The 27,789-nt window shown below is 41.7% G+C and overlaps 1 long non-coding RNA gene across 1 annotated transcript; it reads left to right on the top strand.

The window, feature by feature from the left end:
• Positions 1–27,789, top strand: LOC125401015 (uncharacterized). Its single transcript, XR_007232183.3, has 3 exons — positions 1–220; positions 25,924–26,061; positions 27,658–27,789. It is a non-coding gene; the product is annotated as an uncharacterized LOC125401015 (long non-coding RNA).

The raw sequence follows: 27,789 nt of genomic DNA, 5'->3' as shown, positions 1-27,789 counted from the left end.
GCTTCTGGCAGGACCAATTACTTCAAAGAGGATGATGGGTATCAAAGAGTTTGTTTTCTTTATAGAAAAGCGACTGCTGAACTTTGGTAGGCCAATGATGCAGAGGAACTTTGAATGACTGTCCAGGCAGCTTGAGGTCCCTGTCATTAGGTAACATTTCACTCTTCTGGGGTCTTTGATGGAGATTGAACAAGTGAAGACTGAACACATGGATGGATAGGTGCGTGACTGGGAGATTAGAAATCTAATAGACAAATGGGTACTACTGGCCTACCTGACCCTTTATCTACCATGCCCTTTCCTGGGTGGAGTGGGAATAGTTGCCCATATTAAATATAAGGACTTGATGAAAAGACCAGTAGGCCAGTGGGAAGTCAACAGGTCAGAGGTTCATAGACCTGGTAGACACCTGCTCCATGTGGTCTTTGTGGTTTCCCTCAAGTGCCAGAAAGAGTGGCTTCATGTTCCTGCTAATTTTATTTGGGATAAATGAGGAAGCACAGAATGAGTCTCTTTCAAAGCTGTCCAGCACTCTCCCCACATAGTAGAGGTTATTATAGGAGCAGTCATGGTAACCCCTACTCTACCACCCTATCCTGTTTTGCCCAAGCTGAAAGAGAGTCCTGACAGTAACAGTGGCTTTTGTTTTGTCGTGGAACTCTCTATGTTCTGTAGGATCTTTACTGTAAAGATCTATCTCCTTGGTAGAGTCCTTACCTAGCATATATAAGTCCTTTGCTTTCTTACAAATTTTCCCGAGGCCGCAGAGGGCACATAGACTTGGTGCTTTGCGTAAGCTGAGACCTTACCATATAGAAACTCTACTGTGGGAAGAGGGGAGAGCTCAAGTCTCCTTTATCTCTTTACTCTTCCCCATTCTCCTACCTTCCCCTCCTCCTCATTAATCTTTTTTTTTTTTTCTTTTCTTTTTTTTTTTTTTTTGAGACAGGATTTCTCTGTGTAGCTTTGGAACTTGTCCTGGGACTATCTCTGTAGACCAGGCTGACCTCGAACTCAAGATTCTCTTGCCTCTGCCTCCTGAGTGTGTAACATGAGGGGGGGGGCGGCTTGTTGGGGTTTCTTGTCCTGCCCGGTAACTCACAGCTGGCAAATACCAAAGAGAAATCACACACAGGACTCCATAAGGTTATAAACTGATTGGCCCTTAGCTCTGGCTACTTATTAGCTCTTATAACTTATGTTACCCCATTATCCTTATCTATGTAGCACATGACTCCGTACCTTTCTCAGCTGGGCAAGTTACATGCTGCCTCTTCAGTGGTCTGCACACGAGTCGCTGAGAGAGCTTCTGCTTCCAGAATACTCCCAGTCTCTTTGCTCCACCCCTACTTCCTGTCTGGCTTTCCCGCCTATACTGCCTGCCTGGCCAATCAGCATTTTATTAAAATATGATTGACAGAATACAGACAATTCTCCCGCATCATGAGTGCTTGGATTAAAGGTGTGCTCCACCACTGCCCAGCCCTCATTCATCTTCTACATAGCCCCTCTTCTGTCTTCCCCCTCCCACACTTTCCACTCCATTCTTTTCTCCCCTCATACTCGCCTTCTTCCACACTCTTCCTCAGCATTCTTCTCCAACACTCTCCTTCCTTATGGCTTAGCCTCTGCTCACACTCACAGTCCCTCCGCTCTCTCTCCCCTATGCTCTTCTTCCCCAGATGCCCTTCCCCATACTCATCCTTCCCTACTCACACTACACTCTTCCTCCTCCACAGTTGTCCTTCCCACACTCATTCGCCTGCGCTCACCCTCCTCTCAGACTTACACACACGCACACACTTCCTATGAATACTCCATTTCCACTTTCACCTCCACACAATCCCCACTCCACAGAAACACCATACACAGCGCCTTCAGTTTCTTATGCATTCACTTCCAAGATGAAGAACAGACATATTGGGGAATGAGGAAAGCACGTGATGATGAGACGGATTTTGGACATGTTTATGGCAGACAGCATATCCAGCTAGGGGGCACCTTTGGAGGTAATGAAGGTAATGAAAAGAGGATTCTGCATGTTTACCGCTTATTGTTACATTTAATTACTGGGAGTTGATAGCACATTAAATCTATGTTGTTTGTTTGTTTGCTTGTTTGTTTGACCAAGGAACATGTCTATCTCTCTGGTCCAGCATTTTGGTATGTAGTTTCCTGCTTAGAATTGTCTTAAATTCAAATATAGCTGTCAAAGCATTGGTAAACACCACCACTGATCACCACCATTTGTAGGGACTTCTCACCATCAATGAGTTCTCCAGCAGATGTCAACTGATACCCTGGACTGATATTCCTGCACTCCATGTGGAGTTGGAGGAAGGTATACCTGTGATGACTGGTCTTAGTTGTCTTCTTGATTGGATTAAGATAAATCTAGGACTGGCAAAGTGTTGGCATGGCTGCTGGTCTGAAACTATGATCAATCTTCATGGACAGAATACCTGAAGTCTTCCTACCAGGGCGGTGAGTAAATTCCTTGTTACGTCAACCATTGTCCCTGTTCTGCTTTCTGGAAGGACATCCCTTATTTGTTGTTTCTCGTGTTGCTGGGGCTACTGTAGTTCTACAGTTCATGTTCACACACATTAATTGAAGGTGATCTTCTAGTGTCTGCAGCCTTGCTAGTGTGTGGCTTTGGCAAGCATCTAGTACTGGCCCATTAATTAGGAAAGGGCTTAATTTCAGCTCCCACTTGCCCCCAAGTTGGGTGTCTGAATTCATGCTGTGCACATCTATAATCAGGCCTGTGATGAATTATTCCCTCTCTGGGGAGTTCTCAGTTCATAATCCTTTGTAGCCATGAGTGAGCTTGGTTAGCACATAGAAACCGTTCTTAGACTGAATAGCTTCAGTGACTCTCATCCTGTAATAGCAATTTCAGGAGACCCAAGGATATAGGTCTCCACCAGTAAATAAATAAGTTGACACAAGGATAGTATGCAGTAAGGGGTGAGTCTAGGATCTCAAAGAAACCAAGATTTGAGGTGTTAACCAATGTGTAGGCTTGTCATTGTTATAGCAAAATACCTGAAGAATAGTTTAAAAGAAGAAACACGTATTTTTCACTTTTGGTTTAAGATGTTCTAGTCTATGGTCCATTGGTTCTGTGTTTCTGAATCTATACTGAGGCACTACATTATAGCTGGCAATAGGAGTATGTGGCAGAGGCTCTTCAACTCAGGGGAAACCTCACTGGAGGAAGGGAGAGAGAATGCTGAGAGGAGGATTGGACAAAATGCACTCCAAGATCCTCTTTCCTCCATCCGGGTTCTACCTTCCACAGTTTCAGAACCTCAGAAGAGGGCACTCAAATTTGAAACCCAGCAGTGGATAGAACCTGTCAGAAAGATAGTGAACTCAAGATCTAATCACCTCCCTGATGCCCTTCATCTGGTGACTGAGTCCAAAGCCAAGAGTCTGTGGGGGGCGGGCATATGGATAGCTGGAAGTGAGTGCTACTAGAGAAAGCAGAGGTAGAAATGAGACATCATGGGATAGCCAAGGCCAGAGATGGTCAAAAGAGAACCCATCAGTATGAGGAGAGAAGTTTAAAGTCAAGAAGGGTGGAAACACAAACGGCCCTTTAGCTCTGATTGAGCTTTAATTCCTGGATAGCAATTACCTAACTTTACGTCATAGCCTTGGGCTGAAAAGATGAGGAAGTGTGGTATTGTTGCCTTTTGTCCAGATGAGGGTTGCTAAGCCCTCTCTCGAGCTAAACAGATTCCTGCCTTTTCCTTGAAGGACTTTTTATATTGCTACATGTGCTAAGAGCACATGATCTTTCTTAGGCTTAATTCTTGACTCTTCCTAGACCAGTCTTAGAATTTTCCGTTCATGTCCTGCTTGCTGCATGAGAGCTTCCCCGGGGTGACTGCCTGTGATCTTGGAGATTCCTCTGTCCTGGAACTTACCATGCATTTCTGTAATTATTTAATTTTTAAAAATTTCTTTCCTCTCTTTTGTGTGATCCCTCACAGCCTGTGCCATCTCTCCAACTGTGTAGCCAGAACACATAGTTTAGACTAAATGGCTGCTGAATTGACTTGATTCTGTGGTTGACATCCAACCAAATGCTGAAATGCACAGCACGGTAAATAGCTAGTTCACACTTGTGAATGAAAACCTGTGTGTTTGGTCTCAACCAGGGTCACCTGAGACAAAAATTCATACCTCAGAGTCCATACAATGACTGTCTTGAGAATGGCTATTACAATTATGGTGATCTGAATTCACCATAATTGTAATAACACCTATCATGTTTTTTTTTTCAGCCTTGGGCAATTTCCTTAATTATCTGAGCCTGGCATCCTTAAGTGTAAAATGGGAACAGATAGCATTTGCTTCATGAAGTTGCTGTGAGGATTAACATGAAAGAAGGCCTAAGCAAACAGCTGGCGGAGTATTACACAGAAGCTCAACAATGGCGTGTCCCTTTTATTTCCACATTAGGGTGGCTATGGTTCTCCGTAGGGCAGTCCTGATTACAGTTGCTATGGCCTCCTATTGTAATTATCCTCACCGCACTCTTTTATCCAAATTGGCACCCTGGTTGGATGATAAATTACACTGTTGCTCTATTAATGAGCCCTAATGTGCCATCCAGCCTGCTGCCAGTGGTGCAGACTTGACTTTAAAATGACAGCTGGGGACCTTGTTTTGAAATTAGATAACACATGCAGAGGAGAAAAGTCTTCTTGGGACTTTGAAAGTCATCATCCAAGGTAGGGGTATAAAGCACCAACCGTTGTAGCCATACGACACTTACGTACATCTAGGAGCAAGTCCAAATGTCACTGGCCGTGAGTGGCAGGCAGAGGTTTAGGGGCAGAGACTTGTGGTTCTTGGTGTTTGTTTATGGATTGAATGATACTTGTGGTTCTTTGCGTTTGTTTTTTTTTTAATTGATGTATTTATTGATTGATACAGGATCTCAATTCTCTGTGTAACTTAGGATGAACTCGAACCCCTGATGCTCCTGCCTCCACTTTCCAAATGCTTTGCACTGCAGTTCCTGGCTTTAAAACACTCACTCGGTTTCCCCTCATCTAAGGCCCCGCCCTTCTAGAATCTCAGCAGTCTGTTTACATATTTCCTGCCTGGGAGTCAAATTACTTCTACTCAGCAGTTGATGAACCTTCCATCTCTTGGTTTTTATTTTTATTTGTGTAACACATAGGTTAAAGCACTGCCTATTGGGCTGGAAAAGAAACCTCTTTCTAGGCTTACGGTTTCCTCATGTGTTGCTACCTGGGGCCTGTCTTCAGTTTCTTATGAAGGGGACCAGACCTTGGTGTCATTCTACCTCTTTCCCAGCACCAGTGCCTGTCACTTGTCAGATACGTGTGACCTCTGTTGAATGAATAAGAGGTGGCCTGAGAGAGCTGTCCAGAATGCTATTGCACAGAATGGCCTTTGAACTACTTGGTCTTCCATGACACCTATGCACACAGGGCTAGATTCATCTGGAAGTCATTTCTGGAAGTGGGTGGCCTCGGAACAAGATTTCTCAATGATTTTGTTGAGATTTTTTTTAAGCTTATATCAGAAGAGTTGGCCATTACTGTCAGGAAACTGAAAGGTAAACATTAGTTCCTGATGAAGGCCGATATTGATTTACAATTGTTCAAAGTCGTTCAAAAACAATCACATCTGTTCTGATGCTAAAGAAGGAAGAGAAGCTTGCATACATGAGGGAAGAGCTATTTGAGTGAGGTAACCAGGAAGAAGAGGTATTTGTCCATGTACAAATAGATTAGGCACCTGCTTGGCTCATCAGGATTGGCCAGGGTATCATGAGTCTAACTTGGTGCTCATGGAATCCCAGGGACATCTCTGTCTTGCATTTGGTTGTATGCAACCCATGTTAGTTAGGGTTCTGCTTAGGAAAGAAGCCATTATAGGTATTTCAAGTAGAAAGAGGTCTGATACAGAAAATGGGAAACTGCACATACCCTGGAAGTTGCTTCCTCCTTTCAGGGGATACTAACAAAGTGCTCAGGTTTTAGGAGCTTCCCCTTGCCTTGTAGCTGTGGCTCCAATGTGAGAGATTCCCATGATGCGTCCCGGACAGTGGTTACAATCCAAAAATTTCTAGCACCCTAATGATGTAGAAGGGTCTTCTATCTATTGTTATTTTCATTGGTTAATAAAGAGACTGCCTTGGCCCTCTGATAGGACAGAAAATTAGGTAGGCGGAGTAAACAGAACAGAATGCTGGGAAGAGGGCAATGAGGCAGATGCCATGGAGCCAGCCACCAGGTCAGACATGCTGAATCTTTTCCGGTAAGCCACCACCTCGTGGTGCTATACAGATTATTAGAAATGGGTTAATCAAGATGTGAGAGTTAGCCAGTAACTAACTCTCTAGAGATAATGGGCTAGGCAGTGTTTAAATGAATACAATTTGTGTGTTGTTATTTCTGGGACTAAGCTAGCTGTGCGGGAGCTGGGTGGGACAAAAAACAGGCCTGCCCGCAGCTTCTCACTACACCCTAAAGGGTAGTTCTTAAGGTGATAGTCCCAATGTCTGACTTCTGTTCATGCTCGTGTGCCTATGAACAATGGAAACATGAAAATGTCAAAACTCACTCAAAAGTCTTGTTCATCAGAGCTGTGCAGATCCATACTAGAAAGTGGTCCTGGAAAGAGAGATTCCAGAATATTCCTCTTATTGAATGAGATAAAGATCCTGTTGAATTGATCACAGAGAATCTTGCACATAGGTCTATTTCATCCATCCGTCCGTCCGTCCGTCCGTCCGTCCATCCATCCATCCATTTATCCATCCATCCATCCATCTGTCTGTCCATCCGTCCGCCTGCCCATCTGTCAACAGTTACTGAAATGCAGCTATATACCTGAATCTGAAGTTGCCTCAGTCTTCTATTTAAGATTTTTGAGCATGGTCTTTTTAACTATTTTCTATCTTCTAACACTTGTAGTATAATTCCAGACACATAGGTAGATGTACCCTGATGGCCTCTCACTATAGCTGGTAGAGTTTATCTGTTGTTTTCAGTGAAAAAAGAGTGGAAAGAGAAATATAACATATATATATATTATATATTATACAAACCTGTCTATATTGATGAATGTTTACACATAGGCCTTGTATTCTTCAGTATTTAAACACTTACTTCATCATTGTTTTGATAAATAATTTACTGACATTTTTGGTTTATTTATCTTACTGTTATTTTTTATTTTATCTTTTATATAGTATTATTTTTATATTACTTTCCTTGGTGTTATTTTATAGATAATTGAATACAATTTTATTTATAAATTTGTAGTAGTTGAGGAATACTCACATAAATGAGTTTATTACTTATTTATTGTTAAGTTATTGTTAAATCACTGTTTTAGCACTGGATGTTTCGATTATTTCTGGCATTTGTAATTGCTCCATTGTTCTTTTTCCTATGGAAATTGGCTGTAAGCCTGGCTTCGGAGGATGTTTGGGGTTTTTCCCTCTTCCTGCCCTTGATATGGGCAAGAGGTCTGGAGGGTATTGTCAGTTCACGGACCCACTCTCAGTGTTTGTGTCAGGCTGGAAATGTTTAATCCAACCCACTATATCCTTAATTAGTACAGAGAAGAAAATCCAGGCCTGGATGACAAGAGGAAGCTGCCTTTCCAGTCCTTGCTCTGCCATTTAGCTTCTGTGAGACATGGAGACTGGGACCTCGCCTCTTTGAACTCTGGTTTCTCTCATTCCTTGGATGTCTCTAGTGCTGCCTCTTCATATTCCTCTCCGTTCTAACATGCTCTCTTCCAAGGATTGCCCGTATCATGCTGCTACCATTCTACCTTTTCAGGCTCACTCTTCCTGCATGCGATCTTTGACTCAGTGTAGTGTGGCTGTCTTCTATACCGCCCTGGTTCTACCTGGCTCTACTCACTCCTCTTGCAATGCCTTTCTTCCCTACTCTGGGCTGGCATTTATGTTGTTCGATGTTTGTGCTGCTGGTGTCCCCTTCCTCTCTAACTTTGCCTTCTTCCTTCCATAGCACAGAACTATGGCTCACGCACTCTTGCTCTACAGTGCCTCCTCTAGGAAACGGCCGCCTCAGCTGTGCTGACTGAGCCCAGAGGTCTTTACTGTGCTGTTTTACGCTGTCTACTCTTCTGATCTCCCTTCAGGGCCTTTGTGTGCCACCCGTCTATAGCACGAGATAGGTGTTCCATGTTGTTGGAATAAGCAAATAAAAATGCGTCGTTGAGGGCGAGCTTGCTTTTCACTGATAAATCTGGATCTGGCAGAATAAGCACAAGTCCTCCTTCCTCGATTGAAAAACAGGAAAGTGACTTGCAGCTGCTTCCTTTCCCTCCATGGCAGCACAGGATGCACATGGCGAGTGCAGGGTTCCAGGGTTCTGCCTTATCAGTGGTACCCATTGCTAGCATCTCTTGAAATGGTAATAAGAGCTTTTCCTCTGGGGTATCTGGTAGAGGGCACCAGCTTCGTTCAGAATGGTCTCCATCTTCACCATGCAGTGGGTGTCACCTGGATGCTCTGAAGTCCTCGAAGGGGGACCTTTGTTCACTGGCCTCAACACCAACTCCATCTGCCCTTGTGTCTTGCTTTAAACAAAGATATTTTCCCCAGTACACCTCCCCGTAAGGAAGAGGATGTAGGAATAAAAAGATCCTCTGCTGTCATCGTTTTGGCATAAATTTTACCCACACTTGAACAGAGGGAAAGAGAACAGCCAGAGAACTCTATTAAGCTTTCCAAAGAACAAATGAATAAATGTCAAAGGGAATAAAAGAAGATGTGAGGTTTAAACACGAGTCTGTTTCCAAATTCTTTGTCAGCTCACAACACTGGCTTCTCAAGCCATGTTCTTTGCTAAAAAATGCTTTACATATTATTCTGGTTTCAGTTTCCGTGACAAATCTCTGACAAAAGCAGTTTTGGGGAGAGAGGGGCTTATTTTGGCTTACTGTTCCAGGTTCCAGTTTCTCACTGAAGGGAGGTCAGGCGGAGAATATAAGCAGCTCGTGACATCGCATGCACTCTCAGATGCAGAATAAAACGCTCAGGCCCATGCTGAGTGCTTGCTTCCTACCTATGCTCAGATATCTTTCCTCACCGTGATTCAGGTCAGGGTCCCTGCTCAAGTCATACTGCTTCCCGCATTAATTATCAGCTGAAGCAATCCTCCACAGACATGCCCGCAGGCCTGTCTGACTCGGACAATTCTGCAAGTTAGGTTTCCTTCTCTTGCTTCTGGGCTCTGTCAAGCTGACAGTTAAAACTAACCAGCACATATGTTTAAATGGACCCTTGTAAAACCTATGAGGCACAGCACTAGTCCTACCTTGCACTAAGATGAGAAACCTAGGGCACAAGCTGGTTTAGCTCCCATAAGATCAAAGATTACCTTAGGACTTAATGATATTGATGCCTTTTCCGCCATACCTTGGTGTTTCTTCACTCACCTAAAGACAGGGCAGGGTTCAAGCCACCATAATGTAGTGGTGCCCAGAAAGGAATAATTTGAGACAACTCTCACTTGCTACCCAAGCCCTAGAAGGAAGACTCTGTAAACACTGCCTCGCCCTCCTGAAATCTCTGTCAGGGGATCCTAGGCTCTGTTATGATGAACATTTCACAGTAGCTTTTGAAGCTACAGTTGACTAGAATCTATCCCTAACTATTTGACAGAATACTTTATTGTTAGATTTTTCAATAGATGCTGACATTTAAGTAGGTTGCAGGGGAAAGGAACCCCTACCAACTGTTCAAGAAAATGTAAATTAATGCAGCCACTAAGGGAAATAGAATGAAGGTTGTGTGGGATGCCCTTCTATGTGCTGTGAATATGTACCACTTTTATTGGTTGATGAATAATACTGCTTTGACCCATGGCAGGGCAGAATATAGCTAGGCAGGAAATGCAAGCCGAGATACAGATAAAGAAGGGTGGGGCTGAGAGAGGAGCCAGAAAGTTTCTGGAACACAAGATATACTAGAGAACAGGTGACACCACAAAGCCATGTACTGATACACAGATTATTAAAAATGGGTTGACTTAAATGTAAGAACTAGCCAACAACAGCCTGAACCATAGGTCAAACAATTATAACTAATTAAGTCTCTCAAAAAGTCACTTTGTAAGTGGCTGCGGGGAGCAGTAGGCAGGAGAGAAACTAGTACAGCAGAACCAGGCAGGATACAGAAAACTTGTGGTTGCAAATGGCACCCACTGTCTGGCGTGTATTCACATGGGACCTGAGAAAGCTTTGAAAGGTTCTGAACACACAGAAACTGAGCCGCACCGGGCTTCCTAGTCTCACAGTCTCATGCCAGCAGCAGTGCAGAGACACATCTCCCAACAGCTGTCTGCAAGATGGAGCCTGTCACCAGTTGCCATGGGCTAAGTGGCGTGGTGGCCTTTCACAGTCTCACACAGGCCTCAGTACAGAGAGGCCAATCAGCTACACACTGTGTGGTGGATTTAGCTTTTGTTCATACAGACAAAAGGCTAAAAGATACATAGTAAATGAGGTCCAGATGAAAAAAACCTCTAAACAGGTTCCCATATGTTTTACAATGTGCTTAGGCTTAAGAAAGAAATAAAAGAGTATCGAAAGTTAAAGAAAAGAATAAATAATCTAAAAAAATAATATAATAAAGTCTTTAAGGAGAAAAATAAAATAATAACAAAAAAGAATAAGCCACATAGAAATGGAAAATACACAGGGAGTCTGGATCCTGTATGTTATTGTGTTGATTTTGAATTTTTTTCATGGCTGATGAGCAAGAGACAGCTACTGAAAGACAGAATTGAAAGAGAGACTGATAAAATATACCAACTTAAATATTTTAAAAATTCCTTAACTTTAAGACAGAAGTCAAAAAATATATTTGTAAAGTGGAACTTAAAAGATATATTGCTTTGGAGAAGCAGTTTTGCTTTTGTTTCCATAAGAAACAAGAGGCTATGGGTTCATTTCAGGTTAATATGGACCAGCTTTGATCCAAAGAGACCTCCTGAACCTTGACAGGTGATATCTATCAACAAAAGTTATAATTGGTCTTCCCAGGACTTGGCCTTTAACTCAAATTTTCTCAGAGACCCTAAATATACTTTGCCTACAGATAGCAGGAAGCAGATTGAAGCAAACAGCATCCACATTTCCCAAAGTTACGGTGTATGGATGGTCTTTGGTTGTTTGTTGGGTTATGGATATTTGCTATATTTAGGGGAGTATAGAAATATAGAATAAAAAGACAACTATTAATCTCAGATATTTTTTAATCAGCATGGATTTTGTTATAATAATAAAATTTAAAATTAATTTTATTACATTATATATATGTTTCTATTCTTGGTTAAAGGATTTTTGTATATTGATACAAATTTAAGGTTATTTTGTTATGCTATATATATATATATATGTTTCTACTGTTTAAGATATTTTTGTATGTTGATACAAAATTAAGGATATTGTCCTTATACTGCACATCTGTTTCTATTTTTGCTTAAGGTATTACCTATGTAGCTTATACCTATACAGCTTGTATTATTACACAATATGAAGTTTTAGTTCTTAAAAGTTATTCAGGAAAATAAAGAAATACAGGCTAATAGTTACCCATATCTATCAAACTTATAGTCATGTTAGATTTTCAAGATAAAACAGAGATATATTTCAGATAGATGGATAATCTTCAAACACTTCAAAGACCTACAGAATGTGGCATTTAAAATGTTTTAAAAACATAGACTTTTCTTGACAGTGAGACAAATCTGCTGACAGCACCACAATTACTTCAAAAAGGATGATGGGTATTGAAGAAACTCCTTATGCAGTTTGCTTTCATTATGGCAAGGTTATCAACCAGGCAAAGAAACTGCTCTTGCCTTTGACTGCTGACAATGTGCTCTTTAAACTGGACCCACAAAAAAGTGACTACTGACCAGCAGGCAGGAGAGAAACCAGCCTAGTGGGTCTGGGAAGGACACAGAAAACTTTCGGCTACAGAAGGTTCCTCAAAAACTAAAATTCTAACTACTGGTGATATAATTGCTTCACCCCACATATAAACTTAAGGGAATCAAAGTCAGCACACAGAAGAGATACCTATACATCTATGTTTATCTATCTCAGTGTTATTCACAATACCCAAGTTATAGAATTAATTTATGTATCCATTAATAGATGATTACAGAAAACATAGCGGATACATACAATGGAGTATTATTTAGCAGCAAATAAAACAGAATAATGCTGTTTGCAGGATATGGATGGGACTGGAGACTGTCATGCTAATTGGAATAAGCTATAGTCAGACAAATACTGGGTGTGTTCTCTCCTGTGTGATATCTATATAAAAATGAGAGCAGAAGAAAAACCTTTAGAGAAGAGAAACAGTATCAAAAGGAGAATGGTGGAGTCATAAGAGAAGGTAATGGAGGCACAAACATGATTAACATGTTTCATGTATGTGTGTGTGTGAAATGTCACAATGACACTTATTGTTTTATATAGTTAATAAATACAAACAAGAATCATAGCCAAGTGTGGTGGCATATTTTCATAAGTGGAAGGTAATAGGAAGAGGACCATGAACATGAGCCTTGGGTATGAACCAAGTACCCAAGATTAGATTGAGATTAGCCTGGGCTACCTAAGACTCTGCTGTAAAACAACAATTAAAATATTGAAAAATATTGAATAGCTTTTATGAAGTAAAATGGGGGAATGATGAACTAAATATGGATGAAGTAATATTACATTTCTCTTGAAATAAAGATGATCCAAAGTCAAGATAGTGTAAACTTACAAAGTGTCCATTTAATTTAAAATGTGGGATACAGTTATAAATATACTTTAACAAAATCGTTTAAGAACTGAACAAGCAAGAGCAAGGTTGATAATTCATGGTTTAGAAACTAATTCCTGCAGGCATCTCTTTGTGCTTCATTTTTAGCTATTTTTGAAAACTTTTCCTTATACTGATGAAATTATCAGCATCCTCTGAATATCAAAAAGAGACTGTAAATGTGTTTTGTTTGTAACTGAATTATGGTCGAATGTAGGCAGTGACACACTGATCTGTCTCACTGCTCACATATCCATGGTTACACATTGCACACTGATTTCTGTTCTAAATCATCTAACTACCTGTGGGAAAATTTCTTGACACCTTAAGAGCAGATGTAAGAGAAGTGCTTGGAGAATTATGGGAGAGAGCTGGGTTCTTGCAGAGAGAGAGGAGGAAGCCTGAAAGACTTTTCGGCTCTGTCTTCTCCAGTCATCACTGGTGAACAGGCAAATGAGGGACATGGAGGCTTTGGAATCTCACACCTCCTTAGGAGAGATGAGAGATGAGAAAGCACTCGACTTTCAGGGGTTTAGTCCAAGCAGTCAGCTTCTCGTAGCTGTCCCGTGGCTGATGCAGATTGAGGGCAGTTTTCTTCTGGTCCAGTTCTATCCTTGGGTCAAGGGAACTGATAACTGACAAGGACCCATGTCTTGCCTCCTGTCCTCAGACACCAAGGAATGGCTTGATTGTGTGGGAAATGCTGTACTCGAGCTGGAAAGTAAATCTGTAATCATGACAGTGTTGCATGATTTGCTCCCTAATTTCCACAATACTTGTTGTATATCAGGGATTCTTGCTAGAATGATTGACAGTAACTAGACAGCATCTGTCCCAGCCTAAGGCTGGGGCATGGGGTAGAAAGCTCCTAGAACCAGGCATAGTTATGGATTTTGAGACTCTGCAATACAATATAACCTGCCTGTTGCTACATACACGTTTCTTTTGTGCCAACTGGAATTTATTGGGCCATTTTCCAATAAAGAGAGGAGTAATTTTTCCCCACAGAGAAAAATCCTATGTGTGCAGTCATGATTCTGAAGATGTAAGGCAGAGGTAGTGTTCTTGGACCTGAAATTGGATCACGAAAGCACTTTAGGTGAGAGGGATGGTTAAATCATGTCTCTCTCGGGATTTCACTTGATTTACTTCTAGGATGTTAAGAGGCTTAATTGCCCTGTGAACACTTAGCTTGTGTTAGCTATTCATATGGCGCTCCTTTTAGTAATTCCCAGCAACCAAAATGCAAGGGGCTATAGAATTCCTATCAAGGCTTCCTTGAAGCACTGCCCACTTGTATTTACGTATTCCAAGTCCAAGGTGTGAAACTGTGATGTGCTGGAAATGGGTTCATGATAAATAACTAGGTAAATACTGTTTCCTATACTTTCTGTGTCATAAGGGTGTGAGTACTTTCACCTTGACCAACTTCAAGTTCCAGACTTCGAGTCATTTGACTATACAAGGAGGTGGGGAGGCACAAGCTTAAGCTGACCTGACTGTCACAGCCCTCTGGAGTGAAGTTACCCGCACCGCACCGTAGAGTCAAGCAAGACGCTTCTGTGGGGTGGAAGCTGGAAGCGTTAGAAGAATCGGTTATTAAGCTGTATGAACCTTAATTGTTAGTCAGATGGTGATCTTTATTTTCTTTCTTTTCCCCCTCCGAGTCATTACTGCAGCCTTGAGCGAATCCCGTTTATAGCCAGGAGGGATTCAGGTGAGGTGAAACATCTCCTCACAGCTATCCCCACCAGTCTATGCCTGGGAGCGGAGACTCCATGGAGGACCGATGGCTGCCCCTCCTGTGTCCAAATGCTTTTTCCATTTTTACCTCTGATAACGTAAGGGAGATGGAGGTTTTTCCCTGAAGAAGGTTTGAAAACATCTCTGAGATAATGAGCCCTATCTCCGTTCTTCTCCCACAGCCCCACCTCTAATCCCACATTGTCACCACTCTTGTTTTTCATTAGCAGATTTCCCTGCTGTGTGGGATGTTGCCTGTGTGCAAATTATCTGGGGTCTCTAAGGAAAGTGAGATGTCAGGTCCAGGAATATATGGAGGCTCATAAAGGCATTTACCCAGCCTGTTAGCCGATGACTGGGCTTGGGTGTGTCTGAGTCATTCTCTAAAGTACATTCTCTCTCTATAGCAGAACTATGGTAATGTGTGTGAGAATACACAGAGATACATACATACATATGTACACGTGCACGCATGAGGCAGGAAAACAAAAAAGGTCTGTGGTAGGCAAGAGGCACAGAGCTAAAATTTTTCAATGACTTCTTTCTGTATGACTTGGAGCCTGTGACTTTTTCTTACATTTGAAAACTATCTGGGAAATAATATAGACAGATTAGTAAAAAAGCTTACGCATACCTAGCAAAGTGTAAAATATTTACCATTTGTTCCTTTCACAGAGTAAGTTTGGCATGGTGTGCTCTAGGGTTGAGTGCATCTCAGAAAGCGTTGAAAAAGGCCAAGCACATCTGGAATGTGAGTCCATGGACCAGATGCTGGTGTATACAGTTGTGGCAGGCAATTAAGCAGCACAGTGATGCACACCGTGTTTAATTAGAGGTTTGAAAAATACTCTAAATATTTCTCATCTGCATGAAGACTTGGCACAGCTAACATGTGAGTGTGCTCTGATAATCTCTAAAATGGCTTAGAGTATTTCTCCATCTTGTTTGAACAGGATTCCCACTTTCTTTATTTTATAAAGCATGTTTGGGAATCAGTGTGCTATGTAATATGACAGTCTGGTTTTCTTGAGGCATTTGCTGCATTTTAGTAGGTTTCTTTCTCCTGGCCAGGTCCCTTTCTGACACCCCATGCCTTCAGTTGACTCCTTCAGCCCTTCTGCCCCTGTCTTCTAGAATCAACCCACCATCTCTTCCGTTGGTCACAGTTTTTCCCTCCGTTACTCTTGGAGCATTTAGTCTTTATTCAATAAAAATCTCTACTTTCTGAAATTCTTTTTTCTTTAAAAAATTGTTTTTATTGTGCTACTCTTAAGAAAGGAAGTGATCTCAAGAAAGCATGTTTTCTGATGATCTGTAGGGTTGTAATTTTCAAGATGGTTTTTTAGCAATTTTCTAGGGAAAAATTTCTTAGGAGTATACTGAATAATTCACTGATTAATTAAAAAGGAACTATTAAAGGCAATTTAACCTCATTTTTGTAACATGTTACAGGAACAAATAATTTATAGAAAGATGAGAAAAGACTTTTTTTCATGCCTCAGTTCATCCACTGATGTGGAGGAACCCTGGGAAGTTCAAGGTTCTACACTGCTGTCCAAGAAAATGGCAATTTGTCAGATGCTCTTCCAGGTCACTCATAGCTACAAATGGTCTGTCTGGAATGTTCTAAGATTGAAGAAGTCTAAGAAAAGATTCAGGGAAACAAGACAAGGTGCTCCATTCTATTAGATTTGTATCTGTTTTTTTTTTGTTGTTGTTGTTGTTGCTTGTTTGTTTGACAGCATATACCAGTTATTGCTTAATAATGACGACAAAATAGCTTTTTCAAAAATATAATAGTTGATGCTAAATTCTATTTGGTAGACAAGAATTCCTGTTTTCACACAGCAACAGATTAAGACTCAAAGGTTCCCATAATCCTGTTAAGTACATTTTCTTCTCCATGAGCGAGCTGGCAGGCCTTTGATCTTGGACTTGGGCAGAATATTAGTACTTCCATGCCCTTCGGAAAGCCCCAGCTGTCTGAGGCATCCTGCCCCAGAAGTCCCTCAAATCTGATTTGATCACTCTTACTTTACTTCCCAGACAGAGCTATTGATTGTGGGAGTGGAAAGGGCCGTTTTTCACTTCACACGGAGGTCATGAGCTTTAATTTCGTAAATTCTTATTTATGAACTGATGCTAGTGGTGTGCAAGCCTCAGTCAGTGCCTTCTCAGCCCCTAAATTCTCCCATCGTTTCGGCTTTCCCAGCATGCTTCTCCAGAAAGGTTCGTGTTCTTCTCAGACTTCGGCCCTTTCATCCTTTTCAGTACACAAAGGACTCATGTTTTTCTTCTTTCTCACTTCTAAGACACAAAAGCCCCCAGATAGTCTTCTTGCATCATTGGCTTTTTGAACATTACTAGAAAGCTTGCTTCTCTGTAAGATACTATGCTCCAGGGATAGTCTTCATGCTTTGAGACATTCCTTTTCCGGTGGGGAGTTAGTAGGATGGGCAGACCCAGGAGTTCGTACTTGACAAGTCTTTGAGTACAGAGAAGCGTTTTCAGTCACTTGAAGATGATAATCCGGTAAACTTCATAGTGAAGGAGATTTGTGAGTTCCATCTGAAAAGTCTCATCAGAGTTTATTAGGACAATGGGAGGACCAACACTTCACTCAGAAAGAACCGTCAATGGGAACCCATGAAGCCATAAGAAATGGTGGCATTATCAGAGTGGGGAATTGGAAGGGAATATATGGAATCTGGGTGCTGACAGAGGATCTGCGGAGCTGGGAACTGTCTCACCAGCCCAGACTCCTGTCCCGATGGTCTCCAGGCTCATTCTTTACGAATTCCCCCTTTGAGCCTTTCGTTCTGTAACTTCTCTTTTGTCCTAAAGAGATGTTCAGATTGTCTCTTCAGCACTGGATGCACACACACATGCACACTCACACACATGCCCCGTCGCTCACTCGGCTCTATCTTGTACCTTCTTGTGCTCTGCTCCTCATTTTCCAGGTTCGTAGAAGGGCTATTTTTCCTCATTTCCCATTCTCTCTGTCCCGGCGTAATATGCTTAAAAAAGAAAAGGAATGAGAATGGGTGTATTTGGGTGCATCCTTTTCCAAGTACCCCCAATCCATAGGCAGAAGCGTATTTGCCAATGTAATAGCATTTGGAGTCAAGGCCTCTGGGAGGCAGTTTGGTTGGTCAGGAGGGCAAAGCCATTACGAATGACACTTATGTACTTAAAAAATAGCCTTTGCGAACCTTCTTACCCCTTCTACTGTGAGACAGTACAATGTGAAGATGGCCATTTCTGACCCAGGAAACAGTTCTTCACCAGACCCGGTGTCCACCAGCACTTTGATCTTGGGTTTCAGAGCCTCTAAAACTAAGAAATACATTTCTGTTGCTCATAAAGCATTCCATTGTGTTGTGCTGCTGCAGTAGCCTGTGTGGACTGCAACATCATCGACTCAACCAACATTTTAATATAACCCTAGGAGTCCATTTTCATTGGTTTGCCCAATATCGAATTTTTAAGAATAACAGTTTCAGGTCTCCATTTTTTTTGCACCTCCTGAAAGTTCATATTTTCCTTGAATATGAATGGCTATGACTGTTTTTAAGATGAATGAAAAGTTTCCTCACAAAGAGATGTGCAGAGGGAAGAGGGAATGAGAGATCATGTGTTTCCACAGAGAGAAAGACCCAGAAATGAGCTAGTTCTACAGTCTACAGTCTGATTTAGAGAGTGTGTATTCGGATCTATAAACATCACGTCTCCCTGGGCCCTGTCTGCACCCTTTGTCTTGGTTGTCCTACTGCTATGTCTTAGAACCAATCAAAACAGGGAAACAAATGTGTTGCTTATATCTACTCAAGTAAGTACTGCTCTTTACTCTCAAAGATGCTTAAACATGAGTGTCATGAATTGTAGTTCATGGTCAAATGTCCTGAACCTGGAATATGTGGTTTCCTATGCCTGGTGGCTTACTCAGCATAACACAAACACAAGCAGTGGTTACCTTGAAGCAGTCTCTGGCATGTTCTCTGTGGTTCTTCATCACCTCTCAAGCATAACAGCTGAGAACTGGGGACTTCTTCCAGTTTGCCCGTGACTGTCGTCCTCCATCAGTTATCGCCATATTGGGCTGTTAATGTTGTGGGGGTTTTGTATATTTCTGACGAAGTCATTATTTCACTGAACACCAGATTCTCTGATAAATTAGAAACATTTGTACTTTTAGAGCAGAAAAGTAAATAAACAAGTCCATAAATCTCTTATTTTTGGTGATGGGACTGTGGTCTAGAAAGGGGAGTATGCTTTAATTGAAGATTTAATGTTTTTTGTCTTTTTTTTCCACATCGCGTAGCTGTCCTGTTGGGATAGTAAATCATTTCAAATCCTTTGACCCAAGCGGAATAGACTTTGGTGAAAAATTAGAGCTTTGCCTTCTGAACTTTTAAGGGAATATGGAATCCTGATTTCTCAGAAATTGCAGAAGTGTGAAGATTGCCAACCCTCTTGCCTACTTTGGGGATTAGCTAATTGAGCGGTACAAATTCATCCCATGTAGAGAAGAAATTTTAAACATAAGCAAAATACTTTCCAAATTGTCTAATCAGTTGATTTCTGGGAACAGTTAGATGCAGTAACTGGATCAGCAACAACACCCTCTCGGTCTTTCAGCAGCCATCAGAGGTACCGAACCCTTTCTTAATTATACGACAGGGACATGGTGTATTGTAAAATGGAAGCAAAGTGTCAGCATGGAGGGTTTGGGAGATGCTGAATGGGAGGTTAGAAGTCTTGACCCTACTTAAACTGGATGGTAAGATAGCAATGGTGGGTGTCCAGAAAGCTGGGAGGACATTGGAGATGGACCAAATTGTGCTGGGAGAAGGCAGGGTGAAGGTGACGTTGGAGCTGCCCATGACTTAAGAGTTGGAAGCACTGTTCTGAGGAGGTGAACAGAGTTAGAAAAACTTGCCCTGAGGGGAGACATGGTTATGGATAGACTACGACACTGAGTTCTTAAACAGAAACACAAGCCCCTATTTTCTCTGAGGGTACTGCCATGGTATTTGCTAACTCAGGGCTGACAGATTTTCTTCTAACTTCCATTTTATTGATGCTTTGTGGCTTTCACATCATGCATCTCGATCCCGCTCGTCTTCCCATCTCTTCTCAACAGTCTTCTACCCTTGCAATCCTGCCCCCCACCCCGGGATAAAACAACATAAAATTTAAAAGAAAGGAAAAAAAAAGAGAGAAAAACCTCATCATGGAAGCTGTAGTGTGATGCAGTGACCCCCACAATACACTGTTTGTCCATATATCACTACTGAAAGTGTTCAGTGCAATGAGTCATTGGTCTGGTTTGCGGTCTCTGGTTTTTGCTAAGTCATAGATACTAGGCTCTCACTGAGGATCCTCTCGGGTATCTTGTTACTGTCCTTTGTCATGGAGAACCTGCTACTTTGGGCCTGTAGGGCTGGTACTTTTCCACATGTTCCAGCAGATCATAGATGACGTGGATGATGTGATGGGCCAGCTCATAGCCCTGGTTCTGGGTATGGGTGGTTGCTGGGTTACTGAACACACCAGCCAGCTCTCCCTCATCCTCAACACCAGCACTGCCCTGGCTAGCTTACCCTATGTAGTAAGCAGCAAGGGGCAGGGCCACTTCTCCTGCTCTCATCCTCAGAATTGGTTTGCTCACCTCTACACCACCAGGGCGCGCTCTCTCTCTCTTTCTCTCCTCTCCTCTCCTCTCCTCTCCTCTCCTCTCCTCTCCTCTCCTCTCCTCTCCTCTCCTCTCCCCTCCCCTCCCCTCCCCTCCCCTCCCCTCCCCTCCCCTCCCCTCCCCTCCCCTCCCCTCCCCTCTCCTCTCCCCTCTTCTCCTCTCTTGCATTACTCAGGCAAGGTGTAGAGGCCAGTCTACAGGGTGCTGCAGCTGGTGAGAGGCTGGGCCAGCCCCCTTGCTCTTGTGACCTCTCCAGCCTGCCCCCATTAGCAATAGTGTGATATGCACATTCTTTTTTACCTCAGCTTTTGTTTTCTCTTAGTATTAAAGTTAGAAATTATTTCACAGGCAGCATATAGAATATCTCTTGTTGTTTAGTCACCTGTACACAGTTAGCTTGGTGTGCCAGTTGTTCAGTTGATCCCTTTATTAGTACACATTCAATTTTCAGTTATAATTTATTTTATTTCAAACCACACACACACATACACACACACATTTATATCCTTATGCATACAGACAGATTTTTGTCTTTGGTCAGTGTCTACTTGAGTTTTTCTATGAGTTGTATCACTAGGTCAATTATTATTATTTATTTTTTATTAATTTTATTTTTTAAACCATCTTTTCTCATTTGAGTTTCTACTCCCTTCCCTCCTCCTGCTTCCCCACCTTCCCCCATCCAAGCTCCCCATCCATTCCTCAGAGAGGGTAAGGCTTCCCATGAGGAATCAACAAAATCTGACACATCACTCTGAGGTAGGACCGAGGTTTTCCTCCCTATATCTAGGCTGAGCAAGGTATCCCTCCAAAAAGAATGGGTTCCAAAAGGCCAGTTCAAGCACTAGGGATAAATCCTGGTCCCACTGCCAGTGGCCCCACAGACTGCCTCAGCCACACAACTGCCCCTCACATTCAGAGGGCCTAGTTTGGTCCTATGCAGGTTTCCCCACTATCAGTCCAGAGTTGGTGAGCTCTCACTAGCTCAGATCAGCTGTTTCTGTGGGTGTCCCTATTATGACCCCTTTGCTCATATTGTTGCTCCTTCCTCTCTTGTACTGGACTCCAGCAGCTCAGCCCAGTGACCCAGATGCTGTGGATCTCTGCATCTACTTCCATCAGTTGCTAGATGAAGGTTCTTATGATGACAATTAAGGTATTCATCAATCTGATTACAGGAGAAGGCCAGTTCAGGTACCCACTCCACTATTGCTTAGGGTCTTAGCTGGGGTCATCCTTGTGGATTCCTGAGAATTTTCCCAGTGCCAGGTTTCTCACTAGCTCCATACTAGATCAATTTTAAGTATTGTTTTGTTAGATGTTGCCAAACTCCCCTACCCAGGGCTTGTTCTTTCATTTCCCATAAATAAAAAATTTCATATTGAACTCTTCAGTGTTTGACAGTAAGAAAGATGGGAAATAAAATATCAGTTTTACACTTCTTTTATGAGAGACTAGAAATGTACCTTTATATGTTTAAAGACCACTTAGCTCAAGTCTATCCATAGTTCTGGCTCAAAGAATAATTTGATTGTGACCATTAATTATGTCTCTTAATGGGATTTTTTTTTCAGGAATTACTCAGAGAACCAAACAACCCTTATTTCTGGATGTGCTCTGAGCACACGTCTCGATGATGTAGGCACTAAGTTCTTCAGACTGGGTATGCGGGTAGTATACAGACTCCTGAAGTTCTGCCCGCACAGAACAAGAGGATGGAGTGTGAATTCCCTCTTTCTGCTTGGCCTGGAAAGCCCATTTTCTTCTTTGGAGCTCTTGGCTCGCCTTCTGACGTAAATTGAGTTGTACCACCAATTTTCTTCATCTCCAAAGAAGACGGCATATCCTGAAACTTCTCAGTCTCCTCACTCACGTGAACAGTTCTTGTAACATGCCAGCTCTTCCTTATCTCCATGCCCTCTATTGGTTCTCTTTCTCAGGAGAATCCCGACTAACCCAGTGTTTCTTTTCCAACCCTCTTCTGTTATATACCAGAGGCTTTATTTTATCGACCCTTTGGTTTTCCCTTATCACGGCTATTCACTAACATGCCTAATGGCTTCCCCCCTCTACTTTTCTCAGACTGCGGTTCTCTGCTGAAAAACAATTACACCCTATTGAGCAAATACCCATTAAAAAGTGCTTTTTCTCTTATAAGGTTCTATATGAATCCACCTTAATTTATTAACCAATTTTTAACCCGGTGCAGTTCTGGTTTAAAAACTAGCTCTGAATTACATCTATTTTACTGGTAATAACCTGGAATAGTTGCTGAGAATGCCAATTACATTCTCTCTCCACTATATTGGACATTGGATTTCAAAATTCACTGAGTAAGTTTAGCCAGTAACCTCAAAATGTTTTTTGGACAGTTTTTGACAGGTTGATTGCTGACCTAAACATAGCCTTCTTTGGATCAGGTACTCACACATAGTTCCAGAGGTCCTGGTGAGAGTCTGAGGGTATTTAATAGAAGGTATGGATGCTTGCAGTATGAATTTCTCAGGAAAGAGGTGTGTACAAGGCTTCCCAGGGTTGGCTTGTGCAGTCTAAACATAGAAGGAAAATATTATAGAATTTACACGGTCATTTCACATATGAGAAGACTGCTAAGCTTACTGATGCCAAAGTCGTGTGTCGCTGTCAGGATTCAGTCCTTGAAGTTGGGGTCAGTGCATTTTGGTTCTGTGATATTGCGTCTTGCCAATTTTCCATGGATGCTTTGATCTAACCCTTTGGTTTTGAGCATATTTACCATTGATATTTTGTAGACTAAGTATAGAAAAACAATTTCACCCTATTGAGTAAATACCCATTAAAAAGTGCTTTTTCTTTTATAGGGGTCTGTATGAATCTGCCTTAATTTATTGACCAGTTTAGTGCAGTTCTGGTTTAAAAACTAGCCCTGAATTACATCTATTTTACTGATATTAACCTGGGATAGTTGTTGGGAGCTGGTCTCTGATCCTCTGCCTGCTGCTGCTCTGAGCACGAGACCCTGATGGCAGGCTGATGAGTCTGCAGCTGAAAGATCCCGAGAGCTGGGCGTGGCTAAGGATCCCTGTATAAGCTGCCCCTGAGCACAATAAAGTAAGACATTTGCCATTCTTGTATCAAGGATGACCCATGTCCAGGTCTCTCTGAGTGTCTCTGTCTGTGTGTGCGTGTGATTTTAAGTCTCCAGGCTGAGTTCCCAGCTCACGTACAGTCTTGTAGTGACACAGGAGCTATAGGACCATCGGGATTTTACAGGACTGGTAGGTTTTTACAGATAGGTTTTTGTGTTTATCGTGTATTACTTAGATACGAAAGTGTTTTACCTACTGTCCTTTCATTTTTGGAAAGCTTTGTCGCTCAATTCTTCTTCCATTTACCCCTCTTAGTCTTTCCAGTTGTAAAAGTTAATTTTTCTGATATTGTTTCTTAAAGATAAATTTTTAAATATTTTGTTTATTTGTTAGTTTTTCCTGAGGCTGTTTTTAAACCATTAAAAGTTTTATTGTTGTTGCTTGTTATTTCTTATTTTAAAAATACTTAAATTTTCTGGTGCTGGGGATCAAGCATGACTTCGTATATGGTAGGCAGATATGGTGCTGTAGGGCGGAGAGGTAACTCTGAGCAGTTCCAAGCAGTCTTTACCTCACATATGATTTTCGGGGCAGTTTTATGCTGTGAAAACATTGCATGATTTTTTTTAAAGATTTATTTACTTATTATGTACACAACATTCCTTCCATGTATGCTTGCATGCCAGAAGAGGGCACCAGATCTCATTATAGATGGCTGTGAGCCACCATGTGGTTGCTGGGAATTGAACTCAGGACCTCTGGAAGAGCAGTCAGTGCTCTTAACCTCTGAGCCATCTCTCCAGCCCCCATTGCATGATTTTTTAGTTGATTCTTACACCACTCTTTGGCCTTGGTGTTTTCTCTCTTGTCAAGTTCAGTGCTGTATTTCTTGGTCACTATTTTTCTGTTAACTATTTTCATTATAAATTGGAAAAATAGCTGTCATTTTTAACTGCTCTACTTTCTCAGGATAACAACGAAGAATAAACAAAGAACAAAGTCAGAAGATTTCAGTGAGTGTGGGGGAAAACATTCCCCATAGCTGGGAGAATCTCCTAGAGTGTTCTAACCATGGATGTATCCCATGACACTACTAGGTATTTCTTTTCTTTCTCTTTCAAGTGGTTTGGGTCCATCAGAACAGACTCTTTTCCTCACAAAAGTACAAGTAAAGAAAGGAATGGCCGTCCTGAATTCATGGGTAAGGATCAGGAAAAACATCTACCCAATGAAAGCAGCCATTGCTGCTTGACTCTATCAGGGGGACAAGGTCTTGCTTTGCTGACCTTGGCTTCTAAAGTCTGTGCTGTCTTGGGGCTTGGGCAGGAGATGGAAAGGAGTGACCTTTCACCCTCTTCTATGTCTATCCAAGTTCCCTAGGCTTGGAGAAGCTCCCAGGCATTTCTTCATTTCCCCTACAGAGCATAAACCTCCCTGGAGCCTATTCTTGTCTAGAATCCAAGGACTGTGTGTCAATTAAGGCTCTTGGAAGTCATGATCCCTTGTCTCTCAAATGTCTCCAACTTCAACTTTGGAAATAGTTGTCTTATGTTCTTCTCAGCCCAGGAGTGTTACTAAGGCCATGGTGTCCACTGGGATTTGTTTGCATCATCAACAACACCAAAGGAACATGGGAAGCATTGGGAAAAAAAAACAAGTAAAAATGACTGTAGAGTAGCTGTCAAATTTTGTAGTGAATTGAGCATCAGATGTTGATTCTAGCTGTGGGACTCCCTAGAAAGATGGTCCGCCATGTTGTCCTGATGCGACCTTCCTCCAGTCTATCTTCAATGAGTTGCAGTCGGTACGGATCTGAGGTACAACCTCTTGAGGACGCTTCACATGACTGAGCCTGAGATAAAACATCTTCCCCTTTCTCATTTCCATAAAAACATGAGCTTTAAACTGCAGATCTTCGCTTATACTGGCAGACATTTTAAGCTGCTGACTCTCTGAAAGCAAAGTTGTTAATGACCTTACACTTCTCTTTCCAACTTGGTCCTGATCCTACCTCAGGGTGCCTTGCTTTGGATCTGACCTTGAACCTTCTTGCAGTTTCTCAGACACTGGTTATTGAATTAGTTTTGACTATAGCTCATGCGATCCTGCTGACCCGAGATGGCTCCAGGTAAAGATTCTAACACTTCCGTCTGGCTCCTGTCCCACTTTGAAGGGCACATCCATTACTGGGTTTACTTTAACCTTTGTTTGTGATTTTTCTTAATAACAAATGGTTTGCCAACCCTTTTGTACCCAGCTTGTATCTTATAGATGCAACATAATTTCTTCATATCCACTAGAGTAGGAATACAATAGATTGGAAACTATATGAGCCAGAAAGATGTAATCTGAGCCCATTTACCACATGCTAGCTTGGTGAATATATTTCTCTGTGCTTAAGTAAAATAAAGGTTAAGAAAATCCAATACTATGCTGCAGGAGTTATGAAGATAGAATACAATGATGGAGGCTATTTTTCTTCTCTGATTGGAATCAATTATTTGTGTCTATTATTTCACAGATCTTAATCCATTTATTCCTTATCCTGTTTTAAGGGCCCAGAACTACTGACTTCTAATCTTGTAGATATTTGCATGTGAGTCACGTGTTCTACTTGATGACTTCTGAAGTGGAGGACTGCTTTAAGGCACAAGGTCACCACTAAGCATCAGCTGTACATCACTCAAATGAAGGTATGCAGGGTCCTCAGAAGCAAGTTTTTTTTTTTTGTGGGGGGGAAGCAGGGCTTAATCTGTGAATCTTTAGACTTCCTATTAGAGTCACTGATATTCAGCATTAACAAAGACTTGATTCTCCAGGCCTGGCTTCCATTAAACTCTTGAGGGGTGCAACAAACATAGTTGTTACCAGCTCAGGCATTGATGCTGGCCAACGTTTGAGTTCTAAACTTATTCTCTTATGATTGAGAATGTCCATAACCTTGAAATTTTCTTCAAATTTCTCTAATGCTCATTTTTGACTCATGAAATGTAGGTAGCACAATAGCACCTACCATATAAGTTAAGAGGTAGAGATGACAGAAACAGTGCAATTTAGCCCTAATCTCTGGACACTGTCTATAGACATTCTTAGGTTGTTCCTTGTCATGATTTTCATCTTGTTTGCAATTTCATTAAGAGAAATGTATCATTTCTAGCAAATATGAATGTACTGGAAACCAAATGATTAGAAGGTAGCAGTAAAATGTTGTATGACTGAGGATATTCCATGTGCCTGTCTGAACAATCATGTTTAATGTAGGCCTTTGCAATTATATACTTTCCTTACGAAATGGAAGAGATCCCTCCATAAAATTTGGTTGGAAAAATCAAAGCTGTTGATATGGTTTGTACTAATAAAACTACTCCCCTTGAGGCAAGGTTTTATTGTGTAGCACAGACTTGTCTCAAACTCAGGATTCTCCTGCCTTAGCTTCTTAGATAATTGCATTCTTATTTTGAGATAGAAGTAGTGACGTTAAGTCACTCACATCTTCAGCGGCTAAGGTGCAGGGCTTACAGTGTTTGAGGGTAAGGGGTGGGAGAACACTTCAAGTTTCCCACTTGGCACCAAAGGAGGATGTGAAGTCAGGGGACTTCTTTTCAGCCTATGCAATGTGGCTAAAGGGAAGCGGAGGAAGATGCTGAAAAACAAAACAAAACAAAAAACAAAAAAACCCAAACAAATCCACAATCAAACAAAAAATGAAGTTGTACTGGGCACGGTGACTTATGCCTACAATTCCAGCATTCAGAAGTGGAAGGCAGGGAATCACTACGAATTTAAGGCCAATTTAAGCTGTATAGTGCGTCCTTAATAGCTTAGGAGACAGAGTGAGACCTTGTTTCAAAGAGCAAACAATAATAACAGCAGAAGCAATAACAAAAAGACCAGAGTCTGTTGAAATTGCTTCTGAGGGACATAAAAATTAAGCACCGTTCAGGACCATGTTACAGAACTGAATCACTGCCACAGTTCTGTAGCTAATACGTCACCAAAGTCAGGTTGTATAAAATTTTCTTTCACTCTAAGATGAACAGAATGAAGTATAACACAATTAAAAATTAGCTATTGGAAATTCTATTCCAGAACTTCATAATGTATAAAGGGAAGTTTTGACCAGATCTTTGGATGTTTAAACTGTGTTCTTGGAGTGAAGACCTTGGTCATGAACACAAGACTTCTACTGCTTACCAACCTCAGTCTGTCTTTATGAATCCTTAAGAGGATCTGCCAGGCTGCAGAGGTGGAGCTCACATCACATTTCTTTTGTCATTTCACCCATCAAGGTGCCTTGATGCCTGGATTCTCTTCAAGGACATTTGAAGGGCAGGCCAGCAGATGCTTCTGGAGCTTGGCTATAAATACCAAAACTAAAGCTGTTTAACTTTAAGAAAGTATTTTCCTATGTGAAAACTCAC

The sequence above is a fragment of the Myodes glareolus genome, chromosome 24 (assembly GCF_982192425.1).
Source record: "Myodes glareolus chromosome 24, mMyoGla1.1, whole genome shotgun sequence".
Classification (NCBI taxonomy): Eukaryota; Metazoa; Chordata; class Mammalia; order Rodentia; family Cricetidae; genus Myodes; species Myodes glareolus.
This window is presented reverse-complemented; position numbering and strand designations above follow the sequence as displayed.